The sequence below is a fragment of the Oncorhynchus tshawytscha genome, linkage group LG07 (genome assembly GCF_018296145.1).
Source record: "Oncorhynchus tshawytscha isolate Ot180627B linkage group LG07, Otsh_v2.0, whole genome shotgun sequence".
Taxonomy (NCBI): Eukaryota; Metazoa; Chordata; class Actinopteri; order Salmoniformes; family Salmonidae; genus Oncorhynchus; species Oncorhynchus tshawytscha.
Window position 1 is genome coordinate 34206541 of NC_056435.1, and position 12554 is coordinate 34219094.

Consider the following 12554-nt stretch of genomic DNA (forward strand, 5'->3'; position numbering starts at 1 on the left):
TTGCTAGAGAAAAGTATATACTCCTTACAACAATTGCCAAATTTGTATTACATGCTTCCACTGGTGTGTTTGCCAGAAAGAACATTTGTTTCATTTCTAAACAATGTGCTTATTTTCTGCATTTTCTGATAAAGTTGTGTGTGACAGACAGGGATGTACCTTTCAGCTTGTTGTGTATGTACCAGTTTGAACAACACTTCAGACTGGTCTTTGCAGGTGTTTTGTAGTCCCTATCGCACACAAACTATCGAATGAATCTAAAGCTCAATGTTTTATTTATGAGAAAGGGAGTCGGACCTTTTGGTCGATGTTTTGCAAAGACTTGTGAAGTCATTTTATATTTCAAGGCCAATTGAAACATTTTGAAATAAATATTTTCAAAAGAACTGATCTCTTTTTTTTTGTGCAATTTAACCCTAAAAGTGGCAACATATTTTTTTTGATGACCAAATTGGTAATGATTGCAAAGTAACACCTGTCAAGCAGTAAAATAATAAAATAAAAACCTTTTGTAGCACAAGTAAATACATTTTTAACACATTTATAGTCAAGTTTATGTTAAGAAATATATGTTTTTGTGTGTCATGTTTTTAACTGTTATTTGAATAAATTTCACCCATAGCAACTGAAAAATGTGTTGTGATTCTGTGATACTCAAGGGCTGAGAAATCACAGATTGAGCCAGTCTGACATACCGGTACGACTGATATGGGCAGCCGATATGGGCAGTATGATCAGATTTTTGGAAAGCTATGGGCTGTCAACTCCGTTCCAATTTAATCTGAAAGATGAGACTCTCACCTTGGTATAGAGATTGACTGGAAGCTTAATATGCATTTACATTTTTGGGGGGGAGTGGTGCCATATGTATATCTTTTCAGGGTACATGCATCGACTTCTGTGCTAAATGTGATGCTTTTATGACAAAGTGCGCACTTGAATAACATTTTTTAGAAAGATTATTTATTATTTATTCCATATTAAGACAGAAATCATAGTAAATTGTGTTTTTTCGTCAGTAACTAGTTGCTTGACAAAGTCTTACAGTTCCGGAAAGGATCAAAAAAAAGGTTTATAAATTATGTTTTTGACACTTGGGGTCCAAATATACCCGTTGGCGCTAAGCATCAGTGATTTTATTAATCATAATTTTAGTCAATCTTTGATGGTGACCATGAACAGAAAGGCTCTGAACTTTTCCAAAATAATTGCTGATCTCAAACAGTTATTTTCTGTGGGTTTCATTATTTTAGTTAGCTGGGGACTAGGGAAGGAATGTCTCCCCACAAAAGGGCACTGTTTCAGATCTTTCTGTAAAAACCATAAATCTGTCTGACCTCAAAACCACCAAGCCTGTGCTATCGGTGACACCGGTTCACCGCTAGATGGCAGCAGAACACCACACATTAGTCAACAGATGAGTTTATTTCAGGATTACACAGCAGAGGATTGCACGGTGTGGCACTGCATTGATTAGCCTGAGACTGCTTTCTTGATATAGTCTGTTGAACTCCTGTGTAATCTGGGTCAGGATTTATTCAGTTGATTGATCATATGATGAATGATAGATAGGCTAGCTCTTAAATATGAATCAGGCTACGTAGCTGATGTTCTAAAGGATTGTCAGCAGTTGTACCCGTTCACAACACTAACACAGAAAATATCATGCAGGCAGGCCTATCTGAGCTGCTCTTGACAGACGTTGTGGCTGAACTTTCCCAATATTGACAGACTGTCTGGGATGAACACTATTTATGGGTCGGCTAAGGTTACGGCCAGTAACCTCAAATAAAATAAGAATCTCTATGCAGCGGATGAAAAGTGGGGAAACCAAGATGTATGCCCTCAATAACCTTCATGGCAGCAGAGAGCAGAAGGGTATCCTACGAAGCAAGTTAGATCTACTCAGGGTTTTCTAAAGCTAACCAGTTTCAGTTAGCTTCTCACTCAAGCTCGTGCTTCATCTGCCTACGATGAGGGTGGGTGTTGCTCGTCCGCCTGCCGCTAGCAGGCTTCTAACTGCAAGTGCAGTTCTGCTTAGAGAATGATGAAACATCAACCCATGGGTGAGTTAATGCCACATTTTCATTTGTGACAAAATTAGACAGGCTATGAGGTGAAATAGAATTTTAGAAGTGTTGTCTTTCTTTTATTAGTATATGAACATTGTCAATTAACTCAGAAAATCAAAATGTCAGTTGTGTGTGTGTGTGTGAGAGAGAGAGAGAGAGAGAGAGAGAGAGAGAGAGAGAGAGACCCTTGGAAACCCGCGGTGGTCCATTCAGTGAGTAGTGTGTGTGCGCGCCTCCTGTGTGTAATTAGGATGGAAGCATGCGCTGGGTGAGTTATGGTCTTTCGGTGCAGTTATGTCCCCAATCGTTATCTATGAGCTTTAGCCATTAGCGCTTATGACAGCGACTTTTGGATATTTTCTTCAGGTGTCCCACATGGTGCTTTCTAAACAGGGCTGCTTGGGTGGCCTTATTTCGTGTTAGAAGTAATGATGTGTGTCTACCCTGGAGGTGTTGAATTACCGCCTCCTCTGTTGCTCTTAATGTGTGCCATATGGGGGGAGAAATGAGCTTGAAATATGCAAGGAGAGGGTGTGCTCATTCAAAGAGAGCCTATGGCTTAATCATGGGGAAGTGTGATGTGCGTAAAGTCATTAAGGCACATCTCATCCAGTGATTCAGACTAGATTAGGGAGAATTATTGCACTGCAGTTTTACCAGATGGGCTTTTGAGGATTGAGGTTTCACTGCCAATGCAAGGAAAATACACTATATATACGCAAATATGTGCAATCTCCATAGACAAACACTGGCAGTAGAATGGCCTTACTGAAGAGCTCAGTGACTTTCAACGTGGCACCGTCGTAGGATGTCACCTTTCCAACAGGTTAGTTAGAGCTGCCCAAGTCAACTGGAAGTGTTGTTATTGTGAATTGGAAACGTCTAGGAGCAACAACGGCTCAGCCGCTAAGTGGTAGGCCACACAAGCTCACAGAATCGGACCACCGAGTGCTGAACGCGTAATGGGTAAAAATAGTCTGTCCTCTGTTGCAACACTCACTACAGAGTTCCAAACTGCCTCTGGAAGCAATGTCAGCACAATAACTGTTCGTCTGGAGCTTCATGAAATGGGTTTACCTGACTGAGCAGCCGCTCACAAGCCTAAGATCACCATGCGTAATGCCAAGCATCAGGTGGAGTGGTGTAAAACTCATCGCCATTGGACTGGAGCAGTGGAAACACTTTCCATGGAGTGATGAATCCAGTGGAGGCTGCTGAGGGGAGAATGGCTCATAATAATGGCTGGAACGGAGCCAATGGAATGGTATCCAACCATGTGTTTGATGTGTTTGATGCCAGCTATTACTATGAGCCCGTCCTCTTCAATTAAGGTGCCACCAACCTCCTGTGGATGAATCACGCCTCACCATCTGGCTGTCCGACGGACGAATCTGGGTTTGGCGGATGCCAGGAGAATGCTCCCTGCCCGAATGCATAGTGCAAAGTGTAAAGTTTGATGGAGGAGGAATAATGGTCTGGAGCTGTTTGTCATGGCTCTGGCTAGTCCCTTCAGTTCCAGTGAAGGCAAATCTTAACGCTACAGCATACAATGACATTCTAGAAGATTCTGTGCTTCCAAGTTTGTGGCATCATTTTGGGGAAGGCCCTTTCCCGTTTCAGCATGACACTGTCTCCGTGCACAAATCGAGGTCCATACAGAAGTGGTTCGTGGAGATCGGAGTGAAAGAACTTGACTGGCCTGCACAGAGCCCTGACCTCAACCCCATCGAACACATTTGGGATGAATTGGAACGCTGACCGCGAGCAAGGCCTAATTGCCCAACATCTGTGCTCGACCTCACTAATGCTCTTGTGGCTGAATGGAAGCAAGTCCCACAGCAATGTTCCAACATCTAGTGGAAAGCATTCCCAGAAGAGTGGAGGCTGTTATAACAGCAAAGGAGGGACCAACTGTATATTAATGTCCATTATTTTGGAATAAGATGTTCGTCGAGCAGGTGTCCACATACTTTTGGTCATGTAGTGTATATAGGCCAAATGCCACCGTTGGTTCTCACTGCAGTTCAAACACTACCCACAGAGATCATTAAATCAATAAGCATTGCATCCCTTGTTTTGCCATTTAACTAACTTGTCTAGGCCTATCTAGTCTAGTTTGTGAGCTCACTTCTTTGTCATACTATGCTCATGTATTTTCTACCCAGGCCATAGATTTGATTTAGTTTTCATCATCTATCTCCTCTCTCGTCCATTTCCCCTAGTCTTTTGCACAATATCCATCAAATGTGTCTTATAAAAAAAACATGTCTCACCACTAAGCAGAGATAAATCAATTACAGTGATCTCATCTTACCTCACCACTTCTACAGGCGTCCAACAAAGCAGGAAAACATTCTCTTTCAGGGGATAAATGTGGAAATATTGATTGAGTAGGAAAAAAATAATTCAAGTTATGACCAGATATTTCCATGTTTTTCTCTCCGAGGCAACGATTCTGGGGGGAAATAGTCCCAGAAGGGATACTATTAACCTGGGTCTCTGGAACCCGAGACGGACTTTTACTCCACTCTTACCCATTCAGCAGTATTTCTTCCATCAACTCTTTTCATGCCAAATGGGATATATGAAGGAAGTTGAAAGATATTATCAATATAAAACACATGTCTTTATGATAACCTTGGCTTGGTCTCTTTTGAAATCACTGCTCTTGCTGAATATACCTGTGTGTCTACCGCACCGTGGCTTAAACTTAATTTCACATTTAACCTCAAAACTTGATGCCCAGCAAAGTATTTTTTTTCCCTCTCAATTTGGTTTGTTCCAATACAACCTGGCCGTTTGTGGATGACGAGATAAGTGCTTTTGATTAAATAATATTAACGGAATGGTCAGGAGTTTGAAATGAACCCATTAGCCGTTTTCACTCTTCTGCTAAAAGGCCCCACATCCACATCGCTGAACGCTGGGTTCATATTCCTGAAATCACATTAGCTGGATTTTGACATATTTATGTCAAAATATCTTGACATCATCCAGCTGGAGATCACGTTGAATCCAATAACATTTTGGTGGCTGGTCTGATCTGACAACTGAGCCAACGCAGACAACAGCGGGTTTTTAAGTCTTCACGAGGGAGCTGGCCATGGTGCTGAAGTCCTTTCGAGCGCCTCTGTCCTTTCCCGCGGTCCAACATTGTGTTCATTCATGTAGGCTACCTCTATTGGAAGAAGTAGAGCCATCCCTCTGTTGAGTCAGTGAGGGAAACTGCAACATTAGCTGACATCAATCAACATTTTGAAGCCTGTAGTGGTTGGTGTTTCAGCGCTTCCCATGGTCATGTACACACTACCTCAATTGTGCCGACCAACCAGTGCTCCCGCACATTGGCTAACCGGACTATCTGCATAGTGTCCCGCCACCCACCACCCGCCAACCCCTCTTTTACGCTACTGCTACTCTCTTTTCATCATATATGCATAGTCACTTTAATCATATCTACATGTACATACTACCTCAATCAGCCTGACTAACCGGTGTCTGTATGTAGCCTCGCTACTTTTATAGCCTCGTTACTGTATATAGCCTGTCTTTTTACTGTTGTTTTATTTCTTTACTTATTTATTGTTCACCTAACACATTTTTTGCACTATTGGTTAGAGCCTGTAAGTAAGCATTTCACTGTAAGGTCTACACCTATTCGGCGCACGTGACAAATAAACCTAGATTTGATTGAAAGTAGCACATGTTATATCTTCTTAGGCATATTGAAAATGTATATTTCATGCAGACAGGTAGATTCATAAATGTAGGATTAGTTTTAGTCCAGGTTAGGTCATTACCTCATCAGACCAAGATCATGAGTGACCATGAGGTGATATGTGAAGACCTCACTTCGCTTCAACTGCAACCTTACAGCTCACATTCTAACCCCCCTCATAAAAAAGAAAAACCGTCCAGCCCCGAGCTTCGCGAGGTTGTTTTTGGTAAATATTTTATTAGATAAATGTCTAGACAGGGGAAGTGTAGACTACTCGATGATGGAAAGTCATCGCCACGAGAGATTGATTGTACTAGCTGAATTGCACCGGCCGGGCTTAGCCACGTGTTTATCTGAGCACACTCAGAATGTATTTTATTTCATGCTCTCTCCATCAAAGCTTCAGTATTGCAACATAGGCTAACTGTAGGCCTATGTTTCGCCTATTCGATCAATGTAAAGCAATCTGTGTAGACACAGTGAACAGAAAGACAAGGCACTCCATATATGATATGCCCTCGAATCTCTGACGTGGTAAAACATCTGCAGCATATCAAGTCCTGCAGCCGATTCTCCTCTATTTGGGTCGTTAGCGGACATCGACCTGGCCAAAGCCTAATGACTATAAATACAGCGCTACGCAATCAATCGCAAAGCCTTCATAGAATATTCTAGGGATCAAATAATGGATAGCATAGGCCTATATCTTGGAGCATATCTGTGAAACGGAGTTGATTCAATTTGGTTGTTTAATCACCTTGGGGGTTGACATTTACACACCTACGCGCGCGGGCACAGAATCAAGTAGGCCTAGGCTGTTGATATTTATCCACGGTTTGTTAAATGATGTTCGAAGTGTGGAAGCGAGCCGGCCTATTATGTGATGCTAAGTGTAATCGATTCAATCGGTCAGTTGAGCAGCTGCCAAGACTTTTGGATCGCATTCATCTCGTCATCATCTCTTGCCTCTTGATTTTCTCCTTGGACTTGCCGATGCCGTCATTTCAGCACATCCCGCACTTGGCTACTTGTAAACTATGACATCAGTGAACGTATACTTGAGACATGGCAAATGGGGCGGGCGCAGCGAAAGTGTTCAGAACCGGGAAGACAGCCTCACAATTCTCATGTCAAATCGATATCAGCTCGGGAGGAGCGCGCACGGGGAGCGCAACTATCATTCTACCATCACCATCACTCTCGCTTCTCCAGCCGCTAGCGGACCCGTCTTACGGGCATTGGCGGGGGACCATTGCCAATAACACAATTAACTTGTGTGGAACGTTTAGAAAACACGAGTCTGTGTTCTCGTGTTTGGATTTATTCACTTTTGGTGACTTTTTTTTAATGCCATGAATGAGTAACCTTCCCATGTCTATGTCACTGTCCTCTTTTGGTTCCATCTATTATGGGACGCAGTATAATAACTAGAGGGTGGATCCAGTCGATAACCAAACTCAGACAGCTCACCCGGCTCCCGTGCGGTGGCACCCCGGCTTTAGCCCACCCCGCTGCCAGAGTGTGGCCGGCTCCGCTAGATGGACAGGGAGCTCGAAGGATTGCCTTGTAGTCGGAAACCGGATTCAGTGGAGTGAAGAAAAAGCAACACACAACACGCGTGCTATCCCTGATTCCTAAACAATTTGATTATGCCATCGGTTTTATAGATTTAGGTAAGATGTTATTTTTCATTCTTAATTCCTTGCATTGATTTGAATAGATTACCTGCTTTCTTGTTTGTTCCGTGACTGTTCCATGGACTCGGACGCACACGGTCAATGATAGGCTAATGAAATGGGACCAGGGTCAGGAGAAGACTGCTTTTAGAAGAGGTAGGCAGGCACTAGGCAGGCTACCATTTGTCATGCAGCACAGAGGAGGGGTGGTGATCGGTAAGGGGAAAATAACTTTGATGTTCTGGTTTTCTACAGTGTGACCAACCTGTCAAATGACCACTCTGTGAGAGGACGTTTTAGTGAAAAATACTGGAATTAAACAAATTATCTTCACACTCTGACCATAAAAGTCACTTTGGATTCCTGTTTTCTTTAGATTGCTGAATCTAAACTGCTGCACCGAATTGACTGTTTTAAATTAATCCGAGGGAACTTCAGAAAAATCCAAATGAATGTGAATGTGTTCGCAGTAAGGGCAGCGATTGAGGAGAGATTGATGCAGTGTTCACTGCAAGGTTAAATAAGCGATCGGTCGGGGATCTGTGCTGCTTAGCACCTATTGAGTGGTACGCAAGGCTGATCCGCTGATCTGGCTCTTTTTCACCCGACTACGCTTGGATCCTGATCAGGTGGGAATAGAGAGGGAGCAGAGACGCGAGCGGGCAGGGAGCATACACACACACACACACACACACACACACACACACACACACACACACACACACACACACACACACACACACACACACACACACACACACACACACACACACACACACACACACACACACACACACAACACACACACAAACACACACACACACAAAGAGGTAAATGACTTGGTGCATGTTAATAGGAGCAGTAATGAGAGCCAACCCCTATTATGTTGTAATTGTTAGTCATCCCACCGTCCTACTCCTCACCACCTCCTCGCCACTCTTCTCTCTGTTCTGCTCTGCAATTTGTACAGTATAGAGAGTGTAATTATTTCCCCATTGTTTCTCTGTGCGGTAGTGGCACTCTGCAGAGACCGTGTCATTAGTGCAGGGCAGAGGGGGAGATGGAGAGGGCCCCAGAGAGAGGAAAGGTTTGGGGACTTAATTCTCATTGACAGTGGATGGCCTGTCTCCCTCCCTGCCTGCAGCACTCTCTTAATATGCAGTACTCTCTTAATCTCTTAGTGATCTCAAGGAGATTACTCTAGCAAACCTGGCCTCTTCTTTCACTGAACCGTCATCAACACACACACACGCCACACACACACGCTCGCCGCACGCAAGCGCTCGCCGCACGCATGTGCTCGCGCACGCACGCACGTGCACGCGCACACACACGCACACACACACACACACACACACACACACACACACACACACACACACACACACACACACACACACACACACACACACACACACAAACACACACACACACACCTTGTGTATGGGCATCATTTTTCTCGAGGGTTAGCGATACAATGAGGATTCTTACCAGAATATCGCCATTCTGCTTACAGTGTGTGGCTTCCCCTCTGTCTCTTTCAGCCTCAGTGGTCCAAATCCATCTTTCAACCCCCCCCAAACCATGTTTATGTTTCCTCCACCTATCTGGCTGAGTGATTGTGAATAAGGAGGAGTGTATTGTGTGCATTTGTGATGAGTACAAGGCTGAGCGGGCAGGGAGGGAGACAGGCCATCCACTCCTGGGTGATCCGCTAGATAAAGATCGCAGGAATCATGGGTAGCAGTGTGACAGATCTGAGATCAGCTCTACACTGGCATTAGCAGATTCACTGTGAGCCCTTGTGATTGATGCAGTGCAATCCAGAGAAGAGGAGAGGAGGAGAGGAAAGATCCTCCAAGCAAGAAGGCAGAAAGAGAGAGTGAGAGATGGAGGCCCCGAATTTGTAAGTGAGATTGGTCCTGATGGCCATTCATCCTTTCCTCTTCTGCCCGAACCGTACCATACTGTACTGGATAGACTCCAGAGAGAGATCAGAGTCAAGCACAGCCTAATGCAGATCAGGAGCTGCACAAAACCTTCCATTAGAGCCAGGCTGAGATGGAGGGTGCAGCCAGAGAGCAGTGTCACCTCTGGAGGAAGGTAGGGCAGGGCAGACTAACATTAGAGGAAGTCTTTGTGCCTGTGCCATGAGCAGCAGGAGGCGGAGGACACAACCTCTGCCATGAAGAGGAGCCATGGTAAGGGTAAAGGTCAAAGGGCACAGAATTCAGAAGAAGCCTTGTTAACAGTGCAACAGGGCGACTGTGTCATGTCCAACAGTGTGATGTGTGAATTAGAAATCCCTTTAGCCCTTTTGCTTTGGTGAATCAAAGGGAGCCTCTTTAAAGAGAGTGATTAGTTAAGGAATCCAGTTGAAGAAAGATTGAATCCCTTGTGTTCTCTCCTCTCTCTCTCTGCTACTCTCTCCCCTTATCTCCCCCCTCTCTCTCTCTGCTATTCTCTCCCCTTACCCCCCCTCTCTCTCTCTCTCTCTCTCTCTCTCTCTTCCCCTCTCTCTCTCCCCTTATCTCTCTCCCCATCTCTCTTTCTGTATTTCTCTCTCTCTCTCTCTCTCTCTCTCACTTTCCCTCACCCTCTTGCTCTCTGCTATTCTCTCTCCTCTTATCCCCCCTCTCTCTCGCTGAGTGTGCGAAGTCTCTGTGCCCCAGGAGGCTGCAATAATACAGTTAGGGAGATGAAAATGTGTGGTGTGCAACAGCCTAGAAAAGAAGTGTGTGAATGAGGAAGGCGAGCCCTGGAGGACAGAGGCAGAGCAGAGGGAGGAGAGAGATATTGCACTGTGGTCCGTTGAGCTGGTTCTCCTTCATTTCTTCTGCATGTGTTCCACTGCTTCCCAGGGTTCTGTGATGTCCACCCTCACACTACATAATGGAGTCACAGGTGCTGTTGTCTCCGGCAGGGCTGTTTGGCTCAGGCCAATCTAACATGGCTGGCTTAGATTTAGAAAGAGAAAGCACAAAGTTAGGTGTTTGTTTGTGCAGGTAATGTATTTCTGCAAGTGTGAGTTTTGAGGTTGAAAGAAAATAACAACTTCCTAAATGTATTCAGTCCAGATGTTGTCTGATCACAGAATCAACCCACTTCCCTCAAAACATTTTTTCCCACGAATCTCACATTTGTACAGACTTTCGTTTCTTATCATCAAAGTCTATGAAAGATCCCTGTAAGCAACGGTAATGATTGTAATTGAACAGTCACAGCTTCTACCCATGGTGCAGTATATATCACCCAGGATGCAATCTGCCACTGTGGCAGCTGGCAGATGTGCGGGTACGCGTGAGCGACATTGTGTGTGTGGGTGATTATTAAAGGCTCCCAGTGTAGACTACCACGGGGCCACTGATGAGGGCTAACTCCACTCCTAGAGCCCAAACCAGTCAGCCACAACAGCACCCAGAGCAGCACTACAGGCTGTTGGGGGATTTAGACCTGTGGGACTAAAGACTGAAAGGGAAAGATGAAGGGAGGTTTGTTCTTCCTCTGTTGGTGAGTATGTGTGACTGTGAGAGAATGTGATGAGTGTTGTCTATTGTGTGTGCATTAGTGAGGGAGGTTGGGTGTGTGTGTGTGTGTGTGTGTGTGTGTGTGTGTGTGTGTGTGTGTGTGTGTGTGTGTGTGTGTGTGTGCGTGCGTGCGTGTGTGTGAGTGCTTGAGAAGCAGATTCGTTTTTGTGTGCGTGTGTCTCGCTCTCTCTCTAGAGAGAGATCTCTCTGAGTATTGCGGCAGTGTGTTTGAAGTGATGGCTTTGTAATGAGAGCTCCAGGCTGCCACTGGTCAGGAGATTGTCTCTGAGGAGGACTGATGTCACTCACAGGATCAGTGGACAACGTCCTGCTCGGGGGATGTTAGAGGATGAGACGTCATTTAATGTGTTTGTGTGTGGTGTTTTTGTTTCTGTGCACGTGTGTGTGTGTGTTTGTGTGTTGTGTTTTTGTCTCTGGATGTGTGTGCGTGTGTGTGTTAGCATTCACATTGTGCATGTGTATGAGTGTGTGGGTTAGAGGCCTCTCGTCTCGAGGGGAACAGAGCAATATGGTGTCAGACCCACAGACAAATTAATTCACTTATTGATACCACTGACACGTCTCAGTGACTTTGTAAAATGAACATTGATCAGTCTCTCTCTCTTTCTCTCTCCAACCCCCCCTCTCTTTCTCTCCCCCTCCCCTATCCCCCCCATACCTTTCTCCCCCAAATCTCCACCCCTCTCTACGGCCTATGTCTCTCCCTGGCCCGCCCATTTGCATGCGTGGCACATTTGGTCATTAATATAATTACGTGCTAGCCGGTACCAGACTGGTCATTAGCAGCAGAGGGGCCTGAAATAATCAGGATGTTGGCCGTGTGTGTGAGGGCTTAGGGCCGAGGACTCAGCCCCCTCTCCTCTCTCCATGAGACAAGGCCCATTGATTGGTCTGGTCCATAGGCATACAGCACATAGCCAGCTGGGTGGAGGAGTCAATGAACCCAGTGCATTCCTCACCGCTAAAGACCCAGGATTAGCTCAACTTCAGAGTGGCTGTGGCGCCGCGCATAGAAAATCAAACCTAGCTCCACATCAAGGTTGTTTATATTCCATTAATCATAATTTGGACACAAAGCACAATGAATTGCTGTGGTTCTCGGGCTATCTGCCTGTCAGGGCTTCTTTTGGCTTTGTTTGCTCTGAAGTTGCTCGATATGCCGCGGAAGACTGACTCTCTCTCTCTCTCTCTCTCTCTCTCTCTCTCTCTCTCTCTCTCTCTCTCTCTCCGAGGTGTTGGAACAGCGATCAGTGATTCAGTGACTAATTGTTGAACATTCTCTCTATATCTTTCATCACACCTTCTGTAACTACCCCTGCTCGCTGCATAGTGTAGTTCACCGCCTCTCTCAGAACCTCTAGTCCTTTTTGATCCTTCACTTCCTTGGGGTGAAAACAAATAGAAGAGATGAGATGAAAGATGGACAAAAAGAGAGAGTAAAGAGAGATAAATATATAGAAAAGGAGAGAGAGAGAGAGAGAGAGAGAGAGAGAGAGAGAGAGAAAGTCCAAGACAGAGAGAGGAGAGGGAGGACAAATAG

The 12554-nt window shown here is 45.0% G+C and overlaps 1 protein-coding gene across 1 annotated transcript in view; it reads left to right on the plus strand.

Annotated features, from left to right (window-relative positions):
* The first annotated feature begins 6807 nt into the window (after window positions 1-6807).
* Window positions 6808-12554, plus strand: part of LOC112254429 (chemokine-like protein TAFA-4) — a 50064-nt gene continuing 44317 nt past the window's right edge. The window contains exon 1 of the mRNA XM_024427010.2: window positions 6808-7463. The gene's annotated coding sequence lies outside the window, so the exon portion shown is untranslated. The remainder of the gene's footprint in view (window positions 7464-12554) is intronic.